Source organism: Polypterus senegalus, chromosome 14 (assembly GCF_016835505.1).
Source record: "Polypterus senegalus isolate Bchr_013 chromosome 14, ASM1683550v1, whole genome shotgun sequence".
NCBI classification, from domain to species: Eukaryota; Metazoa; Chordata; class Cladistia; order Polypteriformes; family Polypteridae; genus Polypterus; species Polypterus senegalus.
Window position 1 is genome coordinate 23831117 of NC_053167.1, and position 11455 is coordinate 23842571.

At 36.6% G+C, this 11455-nt stretch overlaps 1 long non-coding RNA gene across 2 annotated transcripts; it reads left to right on the plus strand.

The window, feature by feature from the left end:
- Positions 1 to 505: 505 nt before the first annotated feature.
- Positions 506 to 9410, plus strand: LOC120514958. 2 transcript variants are annotated; one of them, XR_005630554.1, is made up of 2 exons: positions 506 to 599; positions 7157 to 9410. It is a non-coding gene; the product is annotated as an uncharacterized LOC120514958 (long non-coding RNA). The 2 variants fall into 2 exon arrangements; XR_005630555.1 differs by lacking the exon at positions 506 to 599 and adding an exon at positions 606 to 708.
- Positions 9411 to 11455: the final 2045 nt, after the last annotated feature.

Genomic DNA, 11455 nt, shown 5'->3' on the forward strand with positions numbered 1-11455 from the left:
GTCACCCATGGAGTGTAGATTAGTGTGGGGTACAGCAACATTGCCAGAATCAGAGGACCTTAGTAGACGGACACGGACATAGTGGTGGAGAAGGTCACTAATGTAGTTTGGCGCAAAGTCGTTTAAGGCTTTGCAGGTTATTAGTAGGATTTATATTCAATTCTGTAAGACACAGGGAGCCAGTGAAGGCGAATCAGGATGGGTGTGATGTGCTCACTGTTGCTGCTTCAAGTAAGTTTGAAAATGCGACACTAATCATGGAATACAGTAATTGATGGTTTTGTGGTATTTTTACTTATTTTGTTGGTCTAACAATAGAATAATTGTCCATTAAAAAAGCCTCGACGACATTAAATTAAGTTAGATTTTTCTAGCTGAACACCGCCTTCTACACAGATTGTTCCTCCGCCTAGAAGCCAACTTCCCTGTGTCAGAAATAGCCTAGCAACTCAGCTATTAAAGAAGTATTCGTCGAGTGCACACAATAGCCAATCAAAACGTGCGGTTATTTAACGACATAGTGACGTCACCAGACGGGCAGGGTTGATGCTGCTGAGAGCGAGGCTACAAGAGTGTGATTCTGCCCAGAAACAGAGGAGGTAAATGAGAGGTCATTCGTCGACAGACAAGCGTGTTATCAGTGAGAGGCACTTTCTGGTCTTTTTTTTCTGCTTATATGAAATTTACAGATGCGGATATGCAGAAAGGGTAATTTTATTGTACAACCTAGTCGTTGCAAGTACCTTCCGCTTGGCCAGAAGTTTGCTTCCAATGTTTATACTACGGCTAGATAAGATAAAGAGGCACGTGTTGGGGCGTGGATGCGACGCCCAAAGTTACTGACAAATGGCGTTGTTTGGTTTAAGTATTGTTTAAAAATAGGTACATTCATAAAGAGTTTACCAATCAGTAAACTGCTTATTCTTCCATTAACAACACATACTGCTTTTTCGGGTTTATTTTGAGAAGTGAGTCGTGGCTATGCTGCGCTGCACTTGAAGGCTTCCTAGAAATTAGTAAATCGAACCTTCGTCGTTTTGTTTTCTCTAAAATTTTAGTTGCCGCAATCCGTAAAGGACTTTGTGCTTGATGAGAAGACGCCCCGCATCCATAATGTTACGTAGATTTTTTTCCCCGATGTTCATGATGGATGTCTAGGAAGGCAAATAAAATCGCTTTGTCTCTTCTAAACGGATATGCTTTCCATCAAAATGTCATCGGTAGTTTCATGTAAAATACACCACATAAATAACATTCTTCCATTTCGTACATTAAACATTGTAAACGGATACGTTGTTTATTGCCATTCCTGCTCTTACACGTATGTCGGCAATGGAAATAATCCAGAGAGAAGGTCCCAGTCGAGCTGTATTGGAGCTTTTTATTGTTATTTATGTCTAGTTGTATTTCGGGCAGTTTGTTTATAGATCGCACATTCCCTCGGCAATAAAATGAAGAATACAAAGAAATAAAGTGCAGCCCTATTTTTCATTGTGCATTTTGGCGTCTAAGCAAAACCAGACTATTGCCTATTCATCTCTCTTCGGTCTTTGTTTCTCCCCCTTTGGTGCTGTGTATGCACTTCTGTTAAAACGCAAGGGTGCAGACAGGATACCTTATATGATAAATGCCCGCAGCAGAAGATGCAGTCACTATCATTCATTTCCTATCCCAGCTTTCCCAATATTTTGTAAATCTTTTAATTTTATTACAGGGTTGTAGTGAGCAGGAGGTTAGCCCCGTAGCTCCTACATCAAGCTCCTTTTGAGGTGCCAGTTAATCTAACACACATTTTGCAATATGGAATAATATTGGAACACACATACCTGTATAGAGGAACATGCATAAAATATAATTTAGTTTATGATTGGGTTAGCTGCTGCCTCAGAGCACCACAGTTAACACTAAAGAGCTAGCAGTGTGGAGTCATCCTGCAATTAGGATGTTTAATGATAACACATAATCCCACAAAATTACTTATTTATTTTAATTATTTTTAACCAGATCCCAATGAATGAATAAAATGCTTTTTTTTCTGGTGACTTACCAGTAATGTCTTTTCTTTCTGTGTAATATATTTGTGGCAATGAATAAAATGATTTCTTGTGAGATAGTAAAGTTTTCTTTGGCCTTGTTTTCTTTGTATGATCTGGTTTCCTTTCACATCCCATAGATGTGCAGGTTAGGTTTTCCGGCAACTCTGCCAATTGCATTGTGTGGCTGTTTCCTACGTTGTATCCAGTCTATGATCTTCACAATCCACTATCAGCATCAAAAGTGGAGAATGGCTAAGAATTTGGTGTCATTTGTTCTTTACATTTGATTTAAACTAATAAACAACTGGAATTCTTGTACTGTATATGATGTATTCTGCTGTCCCATTCTTCTGCCCAGTCACTGTTTGTTTAGATCTTGTGATTAATTCCAAGATCTTTTTTTTTCCTCGATTTATTTGGACTCTTTTTGTTCATGTAGATAATGCCAGCCATTCTAGTTAAATGTGCACTATTATGTTTCCTATTAATTTTCTCTGTAACCCGAATGTAGTTTCTTTAGACTGACTAGTGTTTGCCTTTCTAATAATTGTTCATCAGCCCTCTGTTTTGTACTGTACTTTTTTCTTATGGCTTTAGCATTTTACTTTGTATAATATTACTTATGATTCAAGCTGTGGTCTACCTGCCAGTCAGTACTGCTAATTTGCCTGTCAGTTCACAAAGCTGTTAGCTGTCTAGTTATATATATTTTTAGCATTTTTTGGTAAAAAAAGAGCCTATTTCTTTCCATCTCTCAGTCTGTGGTATTTTTTGAACAAATAAACCAGTTGAGGAGTAACTTAATAATAGAGAAAGCCACTGCCACACAGTTGTATTGGAATTTTCACGTTCTCCCTGTGTCTGCATATTTGTTTTTTTTCCTTGGAGCATTGTGGGCTTTCTTCCACATCTCCAAAGTTGTGCATGTTTAATTAATTGGTTATTCTTCTCTGACTCAGTGCTAACTGGATTAAGCATATAAAACAGGCTCATGAATTTTTGCTTAGAAGGAAGACTCTTAAGTGTTTTATGTTGTTTTTTTTGGAAACTCGGAAGAAACAGTGTGTAGTCTGTCTCTGACTGAAAACTCCAACTCTAGCTGGGTTGTTATACATAACAGAAGCTGATAATGAACTTGCCTTATTAAATAGGCAACAGAAAATATTGTGACTCGGGTCAAATTAATATAGTTGTTTGGTATGCATTGTTCCAATTAGCCTACTACCCTGCTTCATATTGCAATACTTGTTTAATAGTAGTTTTAGTTTTATCATGTATATAGAGGAGTATGGCAAAAGTCTTACATGAAAGTTTAACCAACATGCATCACATCTGTAAACTCCAGTGCAATGATTAACAACAGCATGTTAAAGCAAAGAACCTCATTTTATATGAAAGAAAACAAGCAGGCTTAGCTGATTATTCCTTTTTCTATGCTTTATGATATCCACTAAATATGTATTGAAACAGTGTAGTCATGATGACATAACAGCATGAATAGCTACATCTCATTACCAGTCACAAAATTGTGGTTTTTCCCTCTAGTAGGATTTCAAGCTGTAATCTCTAAACAGGAGCTCCCATCACCTCCTTGTCCAATACTGAAGGGTTGATTTGACTTTAAATGTACCAGCTCCACAAGAAATGTAATAATAATGATTAAGCAGTTCTTCTTCTTAAACCTTTTCTGTAAAGAAGTGCTTTCTGGCTTCAGTGTTAAACGCACATCACATTCATTTCCACTGATTTCCTCAAGTATGTGATTCACCCTTAAGCCAAAAGAATATTGCAGGATTTACTTTATTAATGGCTTTGAGGCTTTTGAAGACCTGGATTAGTTCCCCATGTAGTCTCCTCTGCTCAAGACTAAACAGGTTCAATAGTCTGTCACAGTATAATGTGTCACTAAGTCCTGGGATGCACTTGGTTGCTTTCCTCTGCACAGCTTTAAAACTTGCCAAGTCTTTCTCGTACTGTTGTGACCAGGACTGCACACAGTACTCCAGATGTGGTTTTACTAGTGCATTATGTAGTTTGAGCATAATGTCCTTTGACTTAGGTTCTATGATAAAAATTGAATTTAACATTTTCTTTGACTTTTTAATTGCTTTTGTGCGCTGCCTAGTTGATGAAAATATTGCATCAACCTAAATCCTTTTCATCGGTTGCTTCCTGTTTGACAGTGTCTCCCAACTTGTATTTATAACTGGTGTTCCTTTTGCCCACATTTAGCACTTTGCGCTTTTCTGCATTAACCTGTATTTTCCAGGTGTTTGCCCAGTTCTGAAGGTTGTTCAAGTCATTTTGAATTATTTTTGACATCTGAAAATTTCACAAGTTTATACTATCAATGTCATTTATGTAAATCAGAAAAAGCTTCTAGTTTGAGAATTACTCGTAATCTTTGGTGTTGGACTGTATCAAAGGCTTTTTGAAAGTCTAGGTAATTTTTGTTATATGCTTTATTTTGTCAACTATTCTGTTTGCTTCAAAAATGTGTAAAAGATTGGTTTGGCAGGACCTTCCTCTGATAAAACCATGTTGGCTGTTATTTAGAATATTATTGTCATTTAGGTGATTTTTCTAATTTATTTTCTTATTATAGTTTCTGTAATTTTGCATGGCATAGAAGTAAGACTAATTGGTCTGTAATTTCTAGGATCGATTTTGCCTCCCTTCTTGAAGATTAGAGTCACATTTGCAACTTGTCAGTCCTCAGGAACTTCTTTCTGAAGTAACTTCAGACATATGTCTAATAAATAAAGGTTTAGAGATGATGTATTTCATTTCTTCCAATACAATTGGTAAGATCCCAACAGGTCCAGAGGATTGAAGCACATCTGACATTTCTATTTTAAATTCTTATGTACTCTGAGTTTGTTTTTACTTCTTCCTGAGGTATCCCACTTGTTTCTTCCTTTGTAAATACTTGGGTGAAGTATTTGTTCAATTCATTTGCTGTTTTGTTCTCAATTTTCAATCATTTCTTAATTTGTGTCCCAAAGGTTTGTTAAATTTTCTTTTGCCATCTTTTTACTGCAGTAATACTGGAAAAATTGCTTGTTGTTCATTTTGGCCTCTCTAGCCATTTTTATTTCAGGTTCTCCTTTTGCTCTCTATTCCAGATTAATGTATAGTTGTCTGTTCAGTTGTGCACATGTGTGTTTTTATTGTATAAATAATACACTAATTAGTGTTTGGTCTGAAAACAACGCTAGTTTATTTGCAGATATACATGATGCATCTTCCAATAATATTAGAAAGTTTACATTAAAATGTAATGTTTTTGAGGGCAGGCCTTACTGAAGAAAGATCAATATACCAGAGTGTTTGTGTTGAAACTGAATCTTTGAGTGGCCCCTCTAGGTTAGCAGCCAGTCAGTCGTCAGATTACCAGTGATGTAATCCCAAGAAAAGAAAATGCATCCTTTCCAGTAAGTAGCATATTCTATTTCTGATAATGCAGCTTACTGTGGGGAATTCTCTGCTCCAGACAAGAGGGGTGGCAATGATAAAGTCAGTTCAAATGAGCTTTGTGTCCTCCATCAATGTGTCCAACAACACCAGGGAGCCAAGGAAAGAACTCTTTTATCTTTTGCCTCATTTGTATTTTTGGGGCTTTTCCTCTGTATTTCTGTGTATCTAAATGTCTCCTGACCGCTGCTTCCTCTCTCAGGCATGTTCTTGTAAAGCCTGCTTCTCTGACTTGATCATTATTTTCAAGGTACCTTTCTCACCTCTTGTCTGGTTTTATGCTTCCCGTTTTTGAAGGCGGCTTTTTCAGCATTTGCCCTTACTTGTCCTTGTACATTTCACACTCGTACTTCCTCTTTCATTCTCTTCACCAAAGCCAAGCTGACCAGTCAGATTGCCCTGAGGAGCTGAACACACCAACCTTATTTTTTTGTTATACAGTAGATACTTTTATGTTCATAAGATAACTTATGAATGCTTTGAAATCATTGGGTGTTTTTTTTTCCAGCACCTCCAGACTCGCTGGTATGAAAAAAAAAAACCCATTTGACAGATCTTAATGTGTAGTTGTGCAAAATGTAAAGATTTCTGGGATCTCCTCCTGTTTTTGACCACTTCATTTTTAGGCCATTTTTGGACCATATTTTGTGCAGTAAACTATACTCTTGTGGTAAAGACTAACCTAATAGGTGGCTTCAGCAAAAATGATCAGAAGTGCTTGAAGCTGTGCATGCCTTCAACTCCAAAGAGTTCACCCCCTAATCAATATGAGGAGGCAAAATTACTCTTTTTCACAAAGTGTTGAAAAAATCTGGATCATTAAATTATATTTATTATAATAGGTATTTGGAGTGGCATTTTATGTTATTTTGAGGTGGTTAACATATTTTTGATATTTGATTCTTTACATGTGGTTCTATCCCTCCGAGAGGCACTTCCAGAAGGTTAAAAATGATTGATATGAAACATAAGCATGTAGGGTATCATTTTAGATGATTCCAAGGTCCGTGATTGTGAAAATGGTGTTATGTTTGATCCTTTACTAGGGATAAAGCCCTCTATGGACCTCTAATAGAAGATTTTAATTTTTACCTTCTGTTACAATCAAGAATGTTTAAACTTTAAACATATAAATGGAAGCACATATTTTATTATTTTAAATATCTAATTTAGCTCTTCTTGTTGATTATGCACTTCCACCTTTGTGTTGATTACATTCCTAGCTTGCACTAATTCAGAATTTTTACTTTTAAAAAACTCTCTAGGATTTTGCTTTAGATTATCACTCAGAAGTTTCATTCAGACTCTCATGGCCCATTATGTGAAGAAGTGTTGGCTCCTTTCCTCCTTGTTTTTGCTTCACTTTATTTTTTCAACTGGTGTCAAGTGATAAGATTGTGCAGGGTTGACTTTATGAATGCCTTTGAGAAGTCTTGAGACTTGCATTACGTCCTCTTTTATCCTTCCCTATTTGAGACTAAGGAAGTTTAATTTCCATGCCTTTACTAGATATTGTAAGTGTTTACATTATCTTGAAATTTTGTTTAAAGATTGCCTTTTCCTTATAAATTAGTAACGTTAATACAATAATTGTTTTTAAATAAAAACTAAATAAAAAAAGTGAACTTTTTCTCTATTCTTTACAGAACATGGGAAATGGTCAGAGCCAGCACCACCCAGATAAAGCATCTCTGCCTGGAATTGTTCCAACAGAAGATGGTGCTGTGGTGGTGCACACCACTAGTCCCCCTACTCAAAATGAAGATGGAGGCCAGTTGGATGATCTGCCCCAGCGCAAAATGGGGGAAAAGGAAGTGGATGACATGTGCTTCATGATTGTCTGTACGAACTGGTATTAAAATCATGAAGACACTTGCATTCTGGGTACTTAATGTTACTGATTTATTATTATTCTTGTATCTGGCTGTCGGAAGATCACATTAGACAGCAGGATGGCCACATTTAATGTATCTGCTCCAAGAGTTATATATTGATGTCTGTAATTTTACTGTTAAAGTGGAGAGGGCTAGAAGAGAGATTTTAGAGTAGAAGCGAACAGGAGCTATCAAATGTTGTGTTACTTATGCATTAGTTCTGACTTTTGAACTCATTGTGTATATTTATGGCAACCCACTGAGATCTATGAGTTGGAGGAAACCTGAAGATCTTAATTTGGTGTAATAATTGGGAGATGTAGGTGGACTGGCCTGTGTGCCTCTGTGACAATTTGCCTTTGTGTAGACACTTGAGCCTGGTGGGTATGAGGCATTTCGAGGTGGCAGGAGTTGGGCGGGCAGAGTTTAATATATGACCACATAAGCAGTATTGTTCATTCCTTGCAGCACTATAAAATAAATGAATTGCTTCTCAGTGCATTTTGATGTGTTCTGACTGATGATTCTAATTTCTAGTGACTAAGATGTCCAGGATTGCAGGAGTGTACTGCTGATCAGCAGTTTCTCTCAGTCAGGGTCGGTGCCTGTCTAAACAAATCAATTTTGATTTTCAGTGCATGAAAAAATTAAAATTAAAAATAGTACACTTGAATGTAAAATGAAAGTATTACAGAACTATGTTGTAAACAGTTGTTCCCTAAACTGTGAACAGCAAAGGAATATGCTTTTGCTTATAGAAAAATAAGTTGGGAACGGAAAAGAAATTAATAAGCAGGGTCACCAGAGTATTAATAATTTCTTATCATCACAAACCCCAGTTATATAGAACATCTGCATTTCATGGCATTTTTAACTGTGTTGCTTTAATTTTTGTGTCTCTTTGGCTCTCACAAGAAAACATTGCCATAGTGTTATGCAGCAGTGGATTTAGTTTGGCTTTCTTGATACTGATCAATAGAAAAAGATTCTTTTAATGCCAAAGTGAAAACATGTGTCTGCATCTAAATTAATTACAAATATAAAACATAAAAATAGCTGATTGCATAAGTATTTAATATGACACACCTAAATCATCACTGGAGCAGTCAATTGGTTTTAATAATCTCAGAATTAGTCTGGGTGGCACTAGATTGCAGTCTAAATGCTCTTTATCTGGAAGGTCCAGTCAGTGTGTTGGTCTAATATACACAATGAAGACAAAAGACTCAAAGCAACTCCATGAAAAGGTAATTGAAAAGCATAAGTCAAGGGACAGAGAAGACAAGAAACTATCCACATCAGTGATTATCCCTTGTAGTCCAGTTAAATCAATCATTAAGAAATGGAAAGAATATGACACAGCTGAGAATCTGCTTAGAGCAGACTGTCTACAAAAACTAAGTCATTTTAAAGAAGAAGAAGACTAGTGTGGGAAGCTACCATGAGACTTATGAGAGTTCTGAATGAGTAACATGATACAGTGGCTTAGATTGGAGAGTGCGAATGACAATTGTTGATGGTTGCTTCACCAATCTCAGATTTATGGGAGAAAGGAAAAGAAAAAACACTGTTAAAAAAAAAAAAGGCAAATGGCAGACTCTGAAGTCAGTTGGAAGAAGGTTTTGGCCATGAGACTAAACTTCATGTTTTATTACTGCGCATTATCATAAACACCTCATCCTCACCGTGAAGCATGGTGGTTATAGCATCATTCTGTGGAGGTGCTTCTCTGCTGCAGGGCATGAAAGGCTTGTGAGGATAGAGGGTCAAATGAATGTGGTAAAAATAAGTGGACATTTTGGAGGAGAACCTGATGCAGTTTGCAAGAAACCTGTGTATTTTCTAGCCAGACAATGACCATAAGCAGTAACAATTTGAATGTCCTGGAGTGGCTGAGTCAGAGTCAAGATCTCAATCCAACTGAGAATCTGCGGCCAGATGTAAATAAAGTTGTTCACTTACAAACTCCATGCAACCTGACATGGTAATTCAATGCTGTATAACAATAAAATATGAAACCTTTGAAGGAGGTGAATACTTTTTATGGGTACTGTATATAGAGGTACTTTTACAACAATTTTCAGGAATGTTATTTTGATTTTGTGTATGTAAGCATCTGATCTTTTTGGGGCAGAGTACTGTGATGGACTATCCTGTCCAGGACTGCTTTCAGAATTGGATGAGGGACAGCTGTTGGTCATAGGCAGTGAAAATACACTCATAAGAAATCGTTGCTGACAAATGCCAATAGAGCAGCGTCCAAATGCAGATATGGTTTCAGCTTTAAAGAATTATATGTGCTACATTTATCAATAATCTTAAATGAAGAGGATGGAAATAAAAAATAAGTATTAATATGCAAACTTTCTGAAGAAAAATAATTTCTTGTTACAAGTTAGAGCAATATGCCACTGAGAGATAATTTACTTTTGGGAAAGTGCCCTCCAAATAACTATATAAATAAATAACTTAAATAACTTTAATTTCTGTATAATATACTTACTATAGCAGGTGATGTGCATCTTACATACCAATATTGCATTTTCTTTTTATTGAAACAACAAAAGAAATTTTCTAAACCACGGCACAATTAAAAAAAAAAAAAAGTGTTTATTTGTGTATGTGTTGTGGCTATTTTTCCACCCAATGGTATATTTTTGTGTATTTTTAATCACTCATTTCTGTAACTGCATGAGAGCTGGATTTTTCAAATTCATCCCAAAACATGCAAGTTATGATGAGCGTGATCTGTAATTTTGCATGAGGGTGCTATGTAATGTACAATCGTTCTGTCCAGGATCCATTATTGCCTTGTGCTGCTGGGAAATCTTGTGATTCTGTATTGGGACAGTCAAATTCAGAAACTGGATGGGTGTTTCTTGTGCTTAAGTGGTGAAAGAATTGGTGTTTAAAACACCGCATATCATTGTAAGATTTGGTGCACTTGGTAGCATGGTATGTTTCCCAGATTGTTAAAATATATGTGAGCATCTAGATTAATGTGTTCCTGAAGGTGGTAGCTAGCTGACTTTCAGTGATAGGTGTGAATCAGTGGGCAGTGTGAAAACAAAAAGTAAATCAATACATAAATTTGATCTAAAAGCACATGCCAAGAAGCTGAGCCTTACCTAAACTAAACGGTAATAAAAGGGCTTTCTTTTTTGAATAAAAGAAGAGTCGTTTTAATACTGTCTATGCAAAATACAAATTGTGGTTTCAACTAAAATGTTTCAAACTAAATGTGTCAACAGCTAAAGTTTTCTTAAAGGTTTTCACAATTTTTTCACATTTAAGAGTTTGAGAGCCCATGATTTGTATTTATTAGACTGGGGGATCCAGTACCCTGGTTCAGTACTCTGTTGAAACACCGTTTGAACTTTGTAATCTTTGGAGAGGTGTTTGTTAATGTCTCATTCCTCCCTACACATTTTTCTCTAGCTCTATCATGCCTAATTTTTTGATGGCACTTCCACAGAGGGATGTATTTGGAGTGAGCAGAAGAATACATGTAGGTAACTAGTGGAGGACGTTGTTGAATGGTGCAAACTGATCCACCTGCACCTCAACATCAGAAAGATAAGTAGACAATCATAGAATTCAGAAGAATTAAGCCCACTCTGCTTTAGGTTTTCATTGACGATGAAGATGTGAATAACTTGGGGAGCGTTTGAATGACAGGCATCAGTAGTGTAACAACGCGGAGGCTGTATACAAGAAGAGTTTCCTGAAGAGGTTGAGGTAATTTGTTTTATACAGATAACTCAGATGTTTTGTACAAGTCCTTTGTGGCCAATGTATTTTTCTTGTGGTATTTCTGGGGAAATTGCATTAGTACGAGTGGAGCAGTGTAAATAAACTGATTAAAAGGCCATTCTTGTGAATCACTGGAGGAAGTGGTAGAACAAGGGTCACTTGGGAAGCTGCTGACAACCCTGGACTCTTGCATCACATATGTATGAGATTTGGGCTAAAAAAGAAGCACCTTTAGTAACAGATTGAGAAAACTGCATTTCTCCTAAGAGTGCTGTGTAAGGTTGAGCCATTTGGCACTATAACGAGTCACCCCTTGAC